Below are 14,284 nucleotides of genomic sequence, written 5' to 3'. Positions count from 1 at the left end.
TTTGCACTCCAACCAGCAGGTTTTAAAGTTGTCTGATTGTAATATCTGAAGAAAGCCAAGGCCAAGATTAACTCAGGATGTTCTTAAAATTATGATGACCATCCGCCTTCTAGTATGTATTAACCAATCTCTGAAAAGTGCTTATCATTACTAAAATAAAATGTGCAAATTGTGTTTATATGCTGCTGCATTTTGAAGAGACTTCGATGCTTCAGGTTCATCCTTTAAAAAGAATACTCAATAGAATTTTGAAACAATTCTGGCTATTTACAGTATCCATTATTGTCATATCCTTTATTCTTTATTTTTTGTAATTCTTCCATGAGACAGGTAAATGCAGACATAATTTTTGCTTCTAAAGGTTTATCTATTTTGGGAGTCCCCATTATGGTGCCATGGGTTAAGAACCACTGTAGTGTCCATGAGGTTATGGGTTGGTTCTCTGGCCTTGCCCTTTGGATTAAGGATCCAGCATTGCTGCAAGCTGTGGTAGGTTGCAGATGAGGCTCAGATCTGGTGTTGCCATGGCTGCAGCTCTGATTTGACCCCTGGCCCGGGGAACTTCCATATGCCTTAGGTTCAGGGGTAAAAAGGAAGGAACACTGCAATATGCAACATGCAGCATGGTTGGAGGTACAACAAAATACTTTTATGTTGAGAATGAGGCCATCCCCCCTCATCCACCCTCTACATATAGGCTTTTCTCTTACCACCAGTTTGTGACACCTTACGCTTAGTTTAGGGAATAAAAACTTCTTAGGTGGGATAACCAGACTACTTGGTGGAGCTTGTTGGAGAAGGAACACCAAAGTTCGGGATAATTATTTGCATTTGTCAAAAGAGATACATTTGGTGGAGGTGTGCTGGAAGGATGGAAAAAGGAAGAAATACATTGCAGTATATATAGGAAAGAATAACCAGAAATTTTCAAAAGAGATTTGAAACACTTACTTCAGTGACTTCATAGGGTTATGATGTGAATCATATAAAGAATAGTAAATAAAACAAACAGTATTGTTGGGGGTTTGAAGCTGATAGTTAATCACATTCATTTCCCCCCTAAATTCCAAATTCAAGGAGCCAGCTTCATTTCTGCCTGTTTTGATTAAAGAACACAGCAGGAACAAAACTTAGACTAGGTTTCCTAATGTATCCTCTCTTCTCTCCAAGCTCAAAATTCGAGTGGGGTGACTGCACTTGTAGGGCACCCACGGAAGGCAGTGGCCAACTCTATACCTTGCCAAGCACAGAAAGGCCAAGCTTCCAAGATTCAAGTGGCACATTCAGCCTTTAACACATAAGATCTGCCTATGAAAGAAATAAGGACTGATGGCTGTGGTCTCATCAATCAAATAAATCATCCCCCCTCTTATGGGGAGCAGCTACTAAGAGAGGAAAAAGGGGTAGGTTCTTTCTTTCCATTACCTCTGAGCCATAAAATTTCCTCATATACAGGTTGGCAAGAATTAGGGGAAAATAAGTGGTTTCTTGTAACATGCTTTTCTCCATCATCTTTGTGGCTTCCTCTCTCTTTTCCATGACACAGGGTTTGACTCTCTGTTAGCTTTTTCATGGTTTCTCTCTGGCTACCATAACCCCTTCTAATGACACCAGACAGTAAACTCTAGACCCTGGTTGTTCCATACTCTAAACATTCCTTCTAGTAATCTAACTCATTAGGAACTTCCCAAACCTTGAAGGAAGAATTGAGTGAAAACATTTTATGATCTGAGTGAATATGAAAACTCTAGAGAAATCCTCTTCACAGGTTAATTCCTCTTTTAATTTTTTCATAATTCACATCACCTCCGCATTGCTACAAAATTGGAACACATGCTACAGAATTTAATCTTAGTAGTGTTTAGTTAGTTCCTTGCCCCCTCCTTCTCTCTCTCACACATGCACACACACACCCAAAATGTTATATTTACAAGATTTATAAACCTTTCTCCGTAAAATGTGGACTGGAGGGGTGTGTGTGTGTGTGTGTGTGTGTGTGCATGGGGCTAGTCAAGGATCACTTTTTGCTATGAAATACACAATAGCAGCTATAATTATAAGCTGGTTAGGTATATAATTAACAACACAGGCTCACTAAAGTTTCATTCTACTTGCTTCAGTTGTCTTTAATGTAAGTGGCATTCTGTATTCCTCACAAAGTGAGGCTTCTAATCAAGGCACAAGTGATCTTCTAATTAACTGTCTTTGATCCTCTGGAATAAAATGTAGTTTTGTTCACGTTAGGTGTTAGAATCATCCTAGCCTTTAGCATGAGGTTTCTCCAATGGCTTTGTCATCAAGCCAGAAAATTAGTGCTTATACACTGTGAGCCTCAAGGAAGTCACTGAGCAAATCGTGCCAGTGTCTTCACCAACCAGGCATATTACAAAATTCTGAATGGTGACTTGGTCATATTTTCTAATTTTGCATCTAGTGACTTGATTATCATCATGATCAGTTTGTAAAAGCTTCCTCTAGTCAGCAGTTTTTAAGCCTGATTGCATATTGGGATCACCTCAGAGGTTTTTAACAACCACAAATGCCCAGGATCCTATTCCAGAACAAAGTAATAAGAACCTCTCGAGGTAGGACCCCATGGTAGCTGATTCTAATATGCAGAATTGGGAATCACTGACAAACACCAGATCAGCAGTCTTTTTCTGTAGAGGTGCTGTGAGGCAGTGGCAATAGTGAGAGCAAGGAATCCTACCCTAGTTAAGAGGGCCAGAGGATAGGAGTAGGGCCATGGCTCTTTATCTGCTTTGAAGAATGAGTTCAGCAAAGAGATGGAAAATAGTGAAACAAGTAAAGTGTTTATTAGAGGAAAGAGTAAGACACAGGTAGGCTCAGAGAGAGACACATGATTTTAGTTTAGTGAAAATCACTTACACGGGCAGTCCATCCAGTTTCCTCTGACCAGTCCTCTTGCTTTGTCTGGCTTCCAGTCCATATTGGGTCTGACTCAGGGCCCTCCCCTATGGGCATACACACCTTTTTGCCAAAATGGATTCTAGGGCAGGGGTTTCAGGGAAGTTGACAACTATTTGGTCTGGGGCCCCCCTCCCTTCTCCAACCCCTGAGGAAACTTTTAGCCTACATGCAGTTTGGGAGGTCTCCTTGACCTCAAGAATGAGAAATATTAGGTCTCCTTATGTTTTCCTGGATCAGGACTCAGCCCCTCCTTTCTCCTGCCATTATCTTATTCTTTTCTTTCTTTCTTTTTTTTTTTTTTTTTTTTTTGTCTTTTTGCCTTTTCTAGGGCCACTCCCACAGCATATGGAGGTTCTCAGGCTAGGGTTCTAATCAGACTGTAGCCACTGGCCTGCGCCAGAGCCGTAGCAACTCAGGATCTGAGCCACATCTGCGACCTACACCAGAGCTCATGGCAACGCGGGATCCTTAACCCACTGAGTGAGGTCAGGAATCGAACACGCAACCTTATGGTTCCTAGTCGATTTGTTAGCCACTGAGCCATGACAGGAACTCCCCATTATCTTTATCTTGAAGTATTGGTCCCCAGGCAACATATTCCATCTGCTCAGCCTGGGGCCATCTGTCTCCTGCCTCACAACTACTCTGTTACAAGTATGCAACTCTGCCATGAAAGCAGCCATAAACAATGTGTAAACAAATAGGTATGGCTCTATCTCAGTAAAACTCTATTTACAACTATGATTTTTATTTATAATAAGAAAAATATGTTTGGTCTTTCCTCTGACAGTAAAACACTTGTAAGTGAGGAAAGTGCAAAGGCAACTTTTGTTATGGTAACGAATTTACTTTTGGAGCATACCTAGGGATGGGGTTTGGTTTCCTGGAGAACCAACCAGGTGAATAGAGGGTAGGGACATTCAGTACCACCCTCCCGATCTCCTGGGAGGGGAGAGGGGCTGGAAGTTGAATTGATAAAAAATGGCCAAAGACTTAATCAGCCGTACTCATGTGATGAAGCCTTCATTAAAAACTCACAAGGATGGGGCTAGGAGAGTTTTCGGGTTGGTGAAAGAATGAAGACTTGGGGAAAGTGCCGTACTTGGTGAGCACGTGAAAGTTCTGTGCCCTTTCTCCCACCTCACCCTATGCATCTGTTCCAATCTGGCTGTTCTTGAGTTACATCCTTTCATAATAAGTTGGTAATCCAGTAAGTAAAATTTTCTCTGAGTTCTGTGAGCTGCTCTAGGAAAATAATTGCACCAAAGGAGGAGATCCTTGGAGCCTCCCATCTGTAGCCAGTTGGTTAGACACACAGGTTACAACCTGGGCTTCTGACTACTGTGTGTGTGTGTGTGTGTGTGTGTGTGTGTGTGTGTGTGTGTGTGTGTGTGTTGGGGTTTGTGGGGAGGCAGTCTTCTAGGACTGAACCCTTAACCTGTAGAATCTGATGCCATCTCCAGGTAGATAACATCAGAATTGAGTTACATTGTAGGACACCCAGCTGGTATCACAGAGAATTGCTTGGTGCAGGGCACCTCCTCCCAACACATATACATAGTGTTTTGCCCCAGAATCCTTTCAGGAACAAGACAAATTTGGCCTGACCTTAAGGACTTGGATTAGTAACCCATTCATCCTAATTTTATCCTCTGGATTCAGTAATTGACTTAAATGAGCAGCCAGAACTGTGTGATAACAGTAAAATAAAGAGAGCATTTGCTTTAGAGTAAAAACAAAACAAAACAAAACAAAAAACTGGGTTCCCAACCTTGCTTGCACTGCCACTACTTGTTGTATGAAAAATATGGGGATGTCATTTAGTCTATTGAGATGCAGCTTCTTCATATTGAAACAGGAATAATGATACTTAATTCAAGGGACCATGGCGCTGCTGGATTTCTCATGAAAATTCAGCGGTTTTTCTAGCTAATAATACCTCACATTTATTGAGCATTTACCATATAGCAGGCACTGTTCTAATAGTTTCATATTCATCAACTTATTCTCCTCTGAAAAAGAAAGATGAAAATGGCAGAGGCCTGACTTCAGTGAATTTTCACAATGGAGAAAAACCGTATTCATAAATTGCTAAATTTCATTAGAATGTGGTAAAGTGATAAATACTAAAAGATTTACAGCAGTATAGTAGGTATTGAGGATGGAGAGATCACATACAGCTGGATTAATTAAAATCTTCTGAAAAACAACTGGTAAAAAATACTAGTGGCTAAAGACTGGGTATAATTTCATTTTTGCAGGTCCGGGAGAAATGGAAGTGTTGGGGATAAAAGGTGTGGAATTGGGAAAGCATGGGGTGCATTTAGAGATGGGGGCCTGTGGTTAGAGTTGTGCTAACGGAACAGCAAGTTCTGAGGTGAGCAGTTAAGAGTCACAACATGCAGGGCTCTGATTTCTGGGTTAGTAGAACTTAATGTAAATCAATAGAGAAATAGCTAAGGTTTTTAAGGGTGAGTGCTATACTTTGGGCTTTGATTTAGAAAGATTAATCTGACAATGGAGGAAAGGAACTGTGGTATTGTTCCGTTATTATACTCATTACAGAGTGCTATAATGATTAAATGAGTTAATATAGGTAAAGCTCTTGGCACATTGTCTGGCAAACAGAAAGTACTATGTAATTGTTAGGAATTATTATTGCCCCATAAATAATATGGAACCATTATCCAGCCTTTTTCTTATTTATTTGTTTGTTTATTTTGATGTGTCTAGTTTAACATAGTTCTAGAAGGGAATTAAGATGTGTGTGCCTCTTAAACGTGGTTTTCTGATTTTAAGAAAACAATGTCAAAACTTGGAAACGAGGCAAAGAAGGTGGTGAGAAGCCTGTCAATGTCATACTGGAGCATTAACCAGCCTGTCCTCGGTTTATTTATTTAATTTAGATCTAATACCTTGCAAATAGAACCATGTGTGCAGGCTTTGAGCAAGGACAGGACCCACATGCCTGAAAGAGCTGCATTGGAAGGTTTCATGGATTCAAAAGGGAGAGAGGAAAGGAGAGCTCAGTTAAGCTTTCCAGCTATGAAGTAATGGGAATCTCAGCTATCACAGTAGGAGCTGAAGTGTAAATGAGAAAAAAAAATGAGAAAACAGAAAAACAACAAAAAAAATGAGAAAACAGAAAAACAACAAAAAAAATGAGAAACGGAAGGTGATTGGATTGGAAGAAATAAGAAGATGTCTAAATCAATGTTTTCTAAATAAGGGTGTTGGAGTTCCTTGGTGGCTCAGTGGGTTAAGGATCTGGCATTGTCACAATGGTGGCTCTAGTCCCTGCTCTGGTGCAGGTTCCATCCCTGGCCCAGGAACTTCCGCATGACATGAGCACTGTCAAAAATAAACAAATAAGTGTGTCATGAACAAGCTGAGGGAGGTCTGAAGGAAAAGAGCTGTGGTGAAGTTGTGGTTGCTTTGTGGTAGCTTCAATCTGACCATGTCCTGTTGGAGGTATTCTGAGCAGAGCTGTCTCAGGCATTTGGAAATGTGGGAATTAATCAAAACCAAATAGGAATCCTGTAATTCCATAAATAGGACAACTGTGGAAATGGTGAGCAGAGAATTCCTACTGCTTTTTCTTTTCCTGTTGGCTCAAAGTTTGGTCTGGGCAAGGCAAGTGATGGTCATGCTTGTGCATGAGGCCTCACTTGCTCCAGCAATAGTAATTCTAACTGTGTGCCTAGGGTAAGATTCTTACAACCTATCTCCATTTAGGGGAGAGTTCTATTTAATACTTCATAGTAAGCTAGTTAATGTTCTCTATTTTCTCATACTCTGGTTACTATATTTCATATACTTCTTTTATTTACTCAAGGAGAATGGACACCCAGAATTTGAAGTCAAAACAGTTCATCATAAAATATTAACATGGAACAATGTGCAAAAAGCTCACACATCTTTCTGCATTTTTTTAGGGGACTTGTGGACTTATTAGTGATAGTCGAATATTTAGTGTGGGTTGAAGGCTTCATGAGAAACAGTGTAGATGAGAGAAGGCTGAAGGAGTTAGGAGAAATGAATCAGGAAGAGTTTCTGAGATGGGTATTTGCACAAGTGGATTGTTTTAAGACTGTCATGTTTACCATATCCCAATAGAGGAGACTATGAAGAGCCATGTGAGTTAGGAAGTTCTTGAAGTAGGACATGAGACTGTGAATACGTGAAAAACACGACAGAAGTAGAATTGCGAATGTTTAGCTAATGAACAGAGATGAAAGGAAGGGACAGTGAGAAACATGAATCAAAGGCAGCCACACTTTTTTAAGCCTGAGTGGCTGAAGAACTGTGGTACAATTAATTATACATGTCAGGGAAGCTGGCAGGAGAGGTGATTCTGTTCTTTGTTCTGGAGCAGGGAGGCCTTTGAACATGAATGTTAGATTATCTGTTAAGGACAGTTAGAGGAAGGGGAGATAATTATGATGTGAAGAGTAGAGAAAGCAGGAGAGTTTGGGTTGCTCTTTGAGTTGGAATTGAACTAAGGAGATGTTTTTGTTTTGTTAATATGCTCAGTGACCCACCATTGGACCTCAAGCTCCAATTTCTTGAGCCTGACTTCTAGGAAGTGTCATTGTAAGAGACAGAGGATCTTTACCAAAAATGCTTGTCCCAGTGAGAATGCCACATACACTCTTGACGGGTCACTGACTCAAGATCCCTGAGGGCAGACCCAGGGAGTGCACACATGCAAGGGGTCGGAAACTACTAGAAAACTGTAGGCTCTTTATTCGATGCATATACCTGCTCCTAATATTGAGTGTGTCTTTTTAAAAAATATATTATTTTGATTTTTCTTCTCAGACGAGTCAAGATTCCTCACAACGTTTGCCGTTTTTTCCAAACAAATGTCAATGAATATCACTGTCATAGCTAAAGAAAAGTGCAGGTTTTGCTCCTTCTCAAAATACCTATAAGGGCCAATCCTTTGCATTTTACTTTCCTATTTCACTGAAAAATTTTGTTGTTGTTTGGAAAGCTACATTTATTTTTGCTAAACTTTATTGTACACCCACAAGTAGTTTAGCAACTGAAACGGCTGCTGACAATATATTATTTTAATTGTAAGATGGTGCTTCTTATTGTGACCTTTATTTTTAGGGTGACTGAACTAAACTCTCCATTGTCTTCCCTTTCCAAAAGAAGAGCTCTGTACCAAAATAAAACAAAAAATACACAAAAAAGCAGTTGAACTCATGCATTCCTATGCAACCAGTTTTACTCAATCAGTTAGTAATCAGTTGGAATGAATTCAACTGGTATTGTTACTTAACATTTTTTGGCCAGTAATTTATTTTGTAGCCCCATTGAAAGTGAGCACATTCTTGAATTGTGATCGTGAAGCTGATGCTGGTATAATCATTATTTTTCCCTGTAGTTATACTCAATTTGGCTGCATCCTCTAGCCCTTTGGGAAAAATTATCCTTGAAGTGAATGTCAGAATCTTTGTCCCCACAATCTCCAACCACAGCTTATACCAGTGGCCCTTTAGCAGTGGCTGTGGATCTGTTTGTTACCCTTAAGATAACTGGTTGTTTAATTGAACAAACCAGATTGTGTTGGTATCTTCAGGTACTTTTATGCTTTCCAAGAAAGATTTATTATCAGGTTAAAAAAAAATTCTATTCAATGGTAATAAATACCTTCTATTTTCTTCACTCATTTATTTTTTTTTTAAAACCAGTATTAATAGTACCTGGTAGGTGTTCAGCTTAGTAACATTTTCTAGTTCTACTATCACTCAAAACATGCAGCTCCTTTCTTACCTGTATCTTCATCCTTTTCTCCTTAAAAAAAAAAAAAAAAAAAATAGCTTCCACATTCTATCCTGAAACTAATAGTTTCCTGAAGAGGGCGATTAAGTAAAGCCCATCTCTGTTTTGCTGCAACTAGCAGCACAACCAGGCACCTTCTCACCAGTAATTATTATGTGGCAGCTTTCATTTCAGAAGGTACCAATAAGCGGAATTATACCAATCCATCTCTAACACCACCGGCACATCAATGAAAATAAGGGAAATTGCAGGGTTGAAAAAAATCCTGTGTCTGAAATAAAACAAACAAAGCACACAGGGTCCCTAAGTGGGTTTTTATCAGCACAAACAATATCAGTTTAGCGATGACGACTCGACTCACAGAATTAGAAATACAAAGGGTCTTGTTTGTGGTATGCAAGCTATAAAAGCAGAATATACTGCCACATGCCAGGTGTTGCTGGTGACAGCTTGTTAAAAATATAGGTTCTCTCTTTGAAACTCTTTCTTTGTTCACTTGGGGCTAATGTTATCTCAGACAGAATAACACACTCATCATTAGTTCCTTGTAATAGTCAGCTTGTCCTACTCTTATTTGAATGCAACACAACTCAAAGGGGTTTAAGCAAAACACAGTTTCATTTCTCAAAATCATGTCACTGAAAAGCCCAGTATTAGAGTTTGCTTTATTCACAGCTACATTCAGGACCTCAAGTAGATCCATTAGAGCTAAATCTATTTCTCACCACTATCAGTTCTCTCCTCTTAAGCTGTTTTCTTAGGCGAGCTCCCACTCTGCCATGGTATGTGCAGCTCCAGCTTTTTAGCTTATCAGCTGAACATCACCAGTATTTCCCACACCTGCATTTCGTTTGAAGGCTTTCAGCCCATCTCTGAGTTAGTTACTCCAACCAAATGACATGAAGATGAATGACAGGGAACTCGGGATAAAAGTACAAGAGGATGGTTTCCTATTAGAAAATCAGGGTGAATGGATGCCAAACCTACACAAACAAATAATGTAAAAAAATCTACCAGCCTTTGAAATGTTTTAACTAGTGGCTTTCCTTGACTTCTTTTGTGAAGGAAGCCCCTTTCATTCCTTGGGTAGAGCGAGTCCTTCACCACCTGGTGAGCATTTTTTACCTTGTCACATAATTATCATTGATATTACTATTTCCTTAGGCATCTCTCTCCCACAGAAATGTAAAATCTTTGAAGGCAGATAAAAAGTAGCTTCAACAGTGCCTGAAGAGTAGAATTTCAATAAACATTCACAAATGCTTTCATAGTTGGTTCTTATAGGGTTCAAACTATTGCTCTTCCTTCCTTTCTTTCTTCTTTCCTTTCTGCCTTCTCTTCTTTCTTTATTTCTCCTTTCTTTATAATTTTTTTCCTTCAAGTCCAGATTATCTTTCTCTGAGAAGACTCTTCCACTCATTTTTTTAAATTTTACTCTCTAATTTCTAAAATAAAGGTATTTTCTAAAAGGTTATTAATTCAATCAATAAGGGAAACAATGTCATCTCCTTCACGAAGTCTTCCTTAAGCACTTTGGTCTTTATGAATGCTTGTTTATTAACTGTGTTAATTAATAACATCCTCTATGCTATTTTAACACCATTTTATGAGTTTTTATATCATGTCTAGTTGAGTGTGTTGCTAAAACTCAACCTCTGTCCGCCAGTGCCAAACAGAAACATGGAGACAGAGTTCTGGGCAAAGGAGAAAAAATTAGCTTTTATTGCTTTGCCAGGCAAACGAGGTCACAGCAGGCTAAGGCCTGAAAGACTGTGCTCTTCCTTGGGAAAGATTAGGAAGTGGTTTTATAGTTCAGGAGTGAAAAATAGGGCCACAGATAAGGATCTGCATAGATACAAGTTTTCGTTCCTCTTCAAAGTTGGTGTTTAGTGGTCCTAAGACTGGTTCTAGAGGTCCTCCTCTCTCGTTTTTGTTTATTGGGGTTTTTAGTTCTGCAGAAGAGCTCAAAGATTTGTTATGTATATTCCTTGAAGAGGAACTAGAATCTTGTCCCAAGGGCTGCATGCACTATTGTTTCTTGACTGTTCCTCCCTTGTCTGAGCATCCCCTCCCTTTCCTGATTAGCATCTGTTTGAACCTGCCCTTTGGAACTCAAGGAAGGTTATGGAGGCTGAAACTTATTCCTTAAAAATAAGAAGTGGGGGACAGAGAAAGGTTTGTGTGCCTATGAGCCTCACAATGCCCTGCTCAATTTCAATTGTACTGAAATGCTATTATCTTACCCCACATTCTTCTATAGTTCTTCAGAGCCATTATATGAATACTTGGTTAGTATAAGGCAGGTATTGTACATTGATAAGTGTGAGACATGAGAAATCAAAGGGGAAAATATGTTGTCAAGTTTGAGATGATTGAAAAGACCTTAAACAGATATGTAGTGATATAGACTCAACACCAATAATCAAATCTGTCTGAAGGTGAATATAAGTGACATTTCTCCATTTCCTAATTTTCCCCATGTTTTCTTTATGGGGTCAGGAAAACGCAGTTTTTAAAAAATTCCAGAGGGAGTACTTGCACACAGATGGTGATCAAATTTATCAGTAATAAAAATATTTATGATCCCTGTATGATTGACTCTCTTATAGCAACACTTTGACAAAGGGGTCTGCCTTATTCTGTGGTCTCACAGAGGAAGGCTTTGAAACAAGGATTAGAAAGCAAATAGTGGGAGTTCCTGTCATGGCTCAGAAGTAATGAACCCAAATAGGATCCATGAGGATGCGGGTTTGACCCCCGGTCTTGCTCAGTGGGTTCAGGACCCAGTGTTGCTGTGGTGTGGTGTAGGCCAGCAGCTGTAGCTCTGATTCGACCCCTAGCCTGAGAACTTCCATATGTCAGAGGTATGGCTCTAAAAAGAAAAAAGATAAAAAGCAAATAGTTTAGCAGGTGAATGGAGGAATTGAGAAAGAAGAGGGAAAGAGAATAAAAAACATGTAATATAATTAAGCCAGTTTCCACAATGACCTCCTGGAGCTTTCTCCTTCTGCAGAACTTTGGAAATAGTAAAGACCATGGCCCCAGAGTTATCCCAGTCTAGAGGTGGGGAAATTGGACTGCTTATTCACCAACTTTCATTCTTCCATTAGTCATTTAGTCATTATTTTAGGGGATCTATTTTTTTTTTTGTCACACCCGCTTAAACCGCATCACTAACCCTAGCTGCTATAGTGACAGCACTAGATCCTTAACCACTAGGCCACTAGGGAACTCCTTGGGGCAGCTGTTTTTGATGGGCATTAATTCCCTGACACGTCAAGCCTACAGTGTACATGGGCAGAGAGGCTCTAGAGCCACACAGAGAGATACATGGCAAAGAAATTCATATGCTGGCAGCAGAACTTCTAGCTCATGTGCACTAGAATAGAAAAGGGGAAAGTCATACTGTGGGGTCCAACAGTGTCTACTCTATAGGTGAACATGAGGGCCTTTTTAGGGTAAAATTAAACTGTGTACTTGACTTTGAACCATTCAAGTAAAACAGGATCTCAATTGTTCTGATATTGAGATCCCTTGAAAGCTGTCTGTTTATGTGACTAGTAGATATGTTTACGCTCTATTATAGTACTGAGTCTCTGAAAAAAAAACAATATCCAAAATTTAGAGACCTTTGTAAACCCATGTTGATAGCACTATTGAGCTTACATTGAATAGTTGTCACTTGTCAATTACAATAATAGTGACTTTTCCTATACACATTTGTGTTCAAAACTCAACATTCTATGAGGCAGCATCATGGGTTATCTCTATAGGCCTTTGTGGTATAGCTGAGATCAGAGTGATTTTGAAGTTGAGCAGAACTAGATTTAGATTCTGGCTATGCTAATGAACAGCTACTATTTCTGGGCAGGTTATTTAGGGGTGTGGACCTTCAGGTTCCCAACCTATGTAATGCAGATAATATTAAACACCTATTAGATTTAAAAATTACATGCACATGCATATAGTACTAGTAGAGAGCCTGTCATGTAGTAGACATTCAGCAAAATATTGATTTTCATCTGTATGAGGAAATGGAGTATTAGAAAAGTAGACTTTGGAAGATCAAGATCACACAGGTAGTAACTGTTGGAGCTGAAATTAAATCTAGGTCCCTGACGACAAAATACAGATGTCTTTCTACATCAGTCATCAATAGAAATCTGTGCTGCTTCTTTTTCTCTTATGGATGCCATTCCACTGCTAACTGTAATTATTGCCCCTGAAGCATAAAACTAAGACCTCCCACTGAGATATACTATCATCCAATTTATGTTTCAGAAGTTAAAATTGCTAATTAAGTGATTTCAACACAAATTTTATATTTGAATCTTGGCTTAATTTGAAGTTCTATTCTGCTGAATCTTGCAATGGAAGGGGGCTATATTTAACCCTGTCACTAACACTTGGATTTATTAAAATAGTGTAGCTCAGAATTTGGCTGTGGAACTAGACTGCTTGTGTTTCGATCCAATTCTACCATTTACAAGCTGCATTTGTGCCTGCCTCAATATCCTCATTTATAGAATATATAGATTCCTTTCACTGTGGAGTTTCTACAAAGATTAAATGAGTGAATACATGTAAAGTGCTTAAAATGATGCCTGAGTCCATAGTAAAAGCTCAATAAATGTTATTATTTGGGAGAGAATATTCCTAAAATAGTGTGTGATGATATTATAAAATTAATCCATAAATGATTATGGGGTTAGGAGTCTTGACTTGGAATTGAAGTCATTGGAAAAATAATTGAAAAGAAAGAAACAAGAAGAGAATTAGGATCAGAAATGAGTCTTAATAGTCAAGAGACAGCGAGAATTCCTGCTGTGGTGCAGTGGCTAATGATCTGGCCGTCTCTGTGGCATTGCCGGTTTGATCCCAGGCCTGTGCAGTGGATTAAGGATCCTGTGTTGCTGAAGCTGTGGCATAGATCGCAGCTCTGTCTCAGATTCAGTCCCTGGCCTGGGAACTTCCATATGTCTTGGGGGCAGCCAAAAAAGAAAAAAATATATAATCAAGAGAAAACTATGCAGTCAGAGAACAAAATTTGGAAAAGCCATGCAGCCAAATGTATTCAAGGCTGTTCTTCCTTGGTGTAATGTTTCCATAAGTCTCAAGTTAAGAACAGCTTTGTTGGAGTGATTATTTAGTGTCCATTAAATTTTAAAAAGTGGGAATAAAAGCAGATAATTAATCGAACAGGTACTTAAGAGATGTCAGTAGATGAGACAAAGGGCAAACGTGGCAACCCTTTATGACAGATCTGGTAATATATTTACTACCTTCTCCCAAGACAGTACATGTTGTGAATGGTTAGTCCTAGGAAGGTATGAATCACATCACTAAGATATGAATATCCAGTGGGCCTCAAATGATAAAAATAGAGCCTAATTCAGGAGATGGTGAGGCATCATCTCCCATCCTATTTAGAATCTATCTCCTCTGGTCCTGTTATTCAACCTGTCCAGCTCTACAACAACAGTGATTATGCATCTGGGGATATCCTTTGTTTTTCTCCCTCAAGCTCAATTCCTTTAGTGTATCCAGACCATCCTGGATC

This window comes from Sus scrofa, chromosome 14, assembly GCF_000003025.6.
Source record: "Sus scrofa isolate TJ Tabasco breed Duroc chromosome 14, Sscrofa11.1, whole genome shotgun sequence".
NCBI classification, from domain to species: Eukaryota; Metazoa; Chordata; class Mammalia; order Artiodactyla; family Suidae; genus Sus; species Sus scrofa.
The sequence above is the reverse complement of the archived record's forward strand: the minus strand, read 5'-3'. Positions refer to the sequence as shown.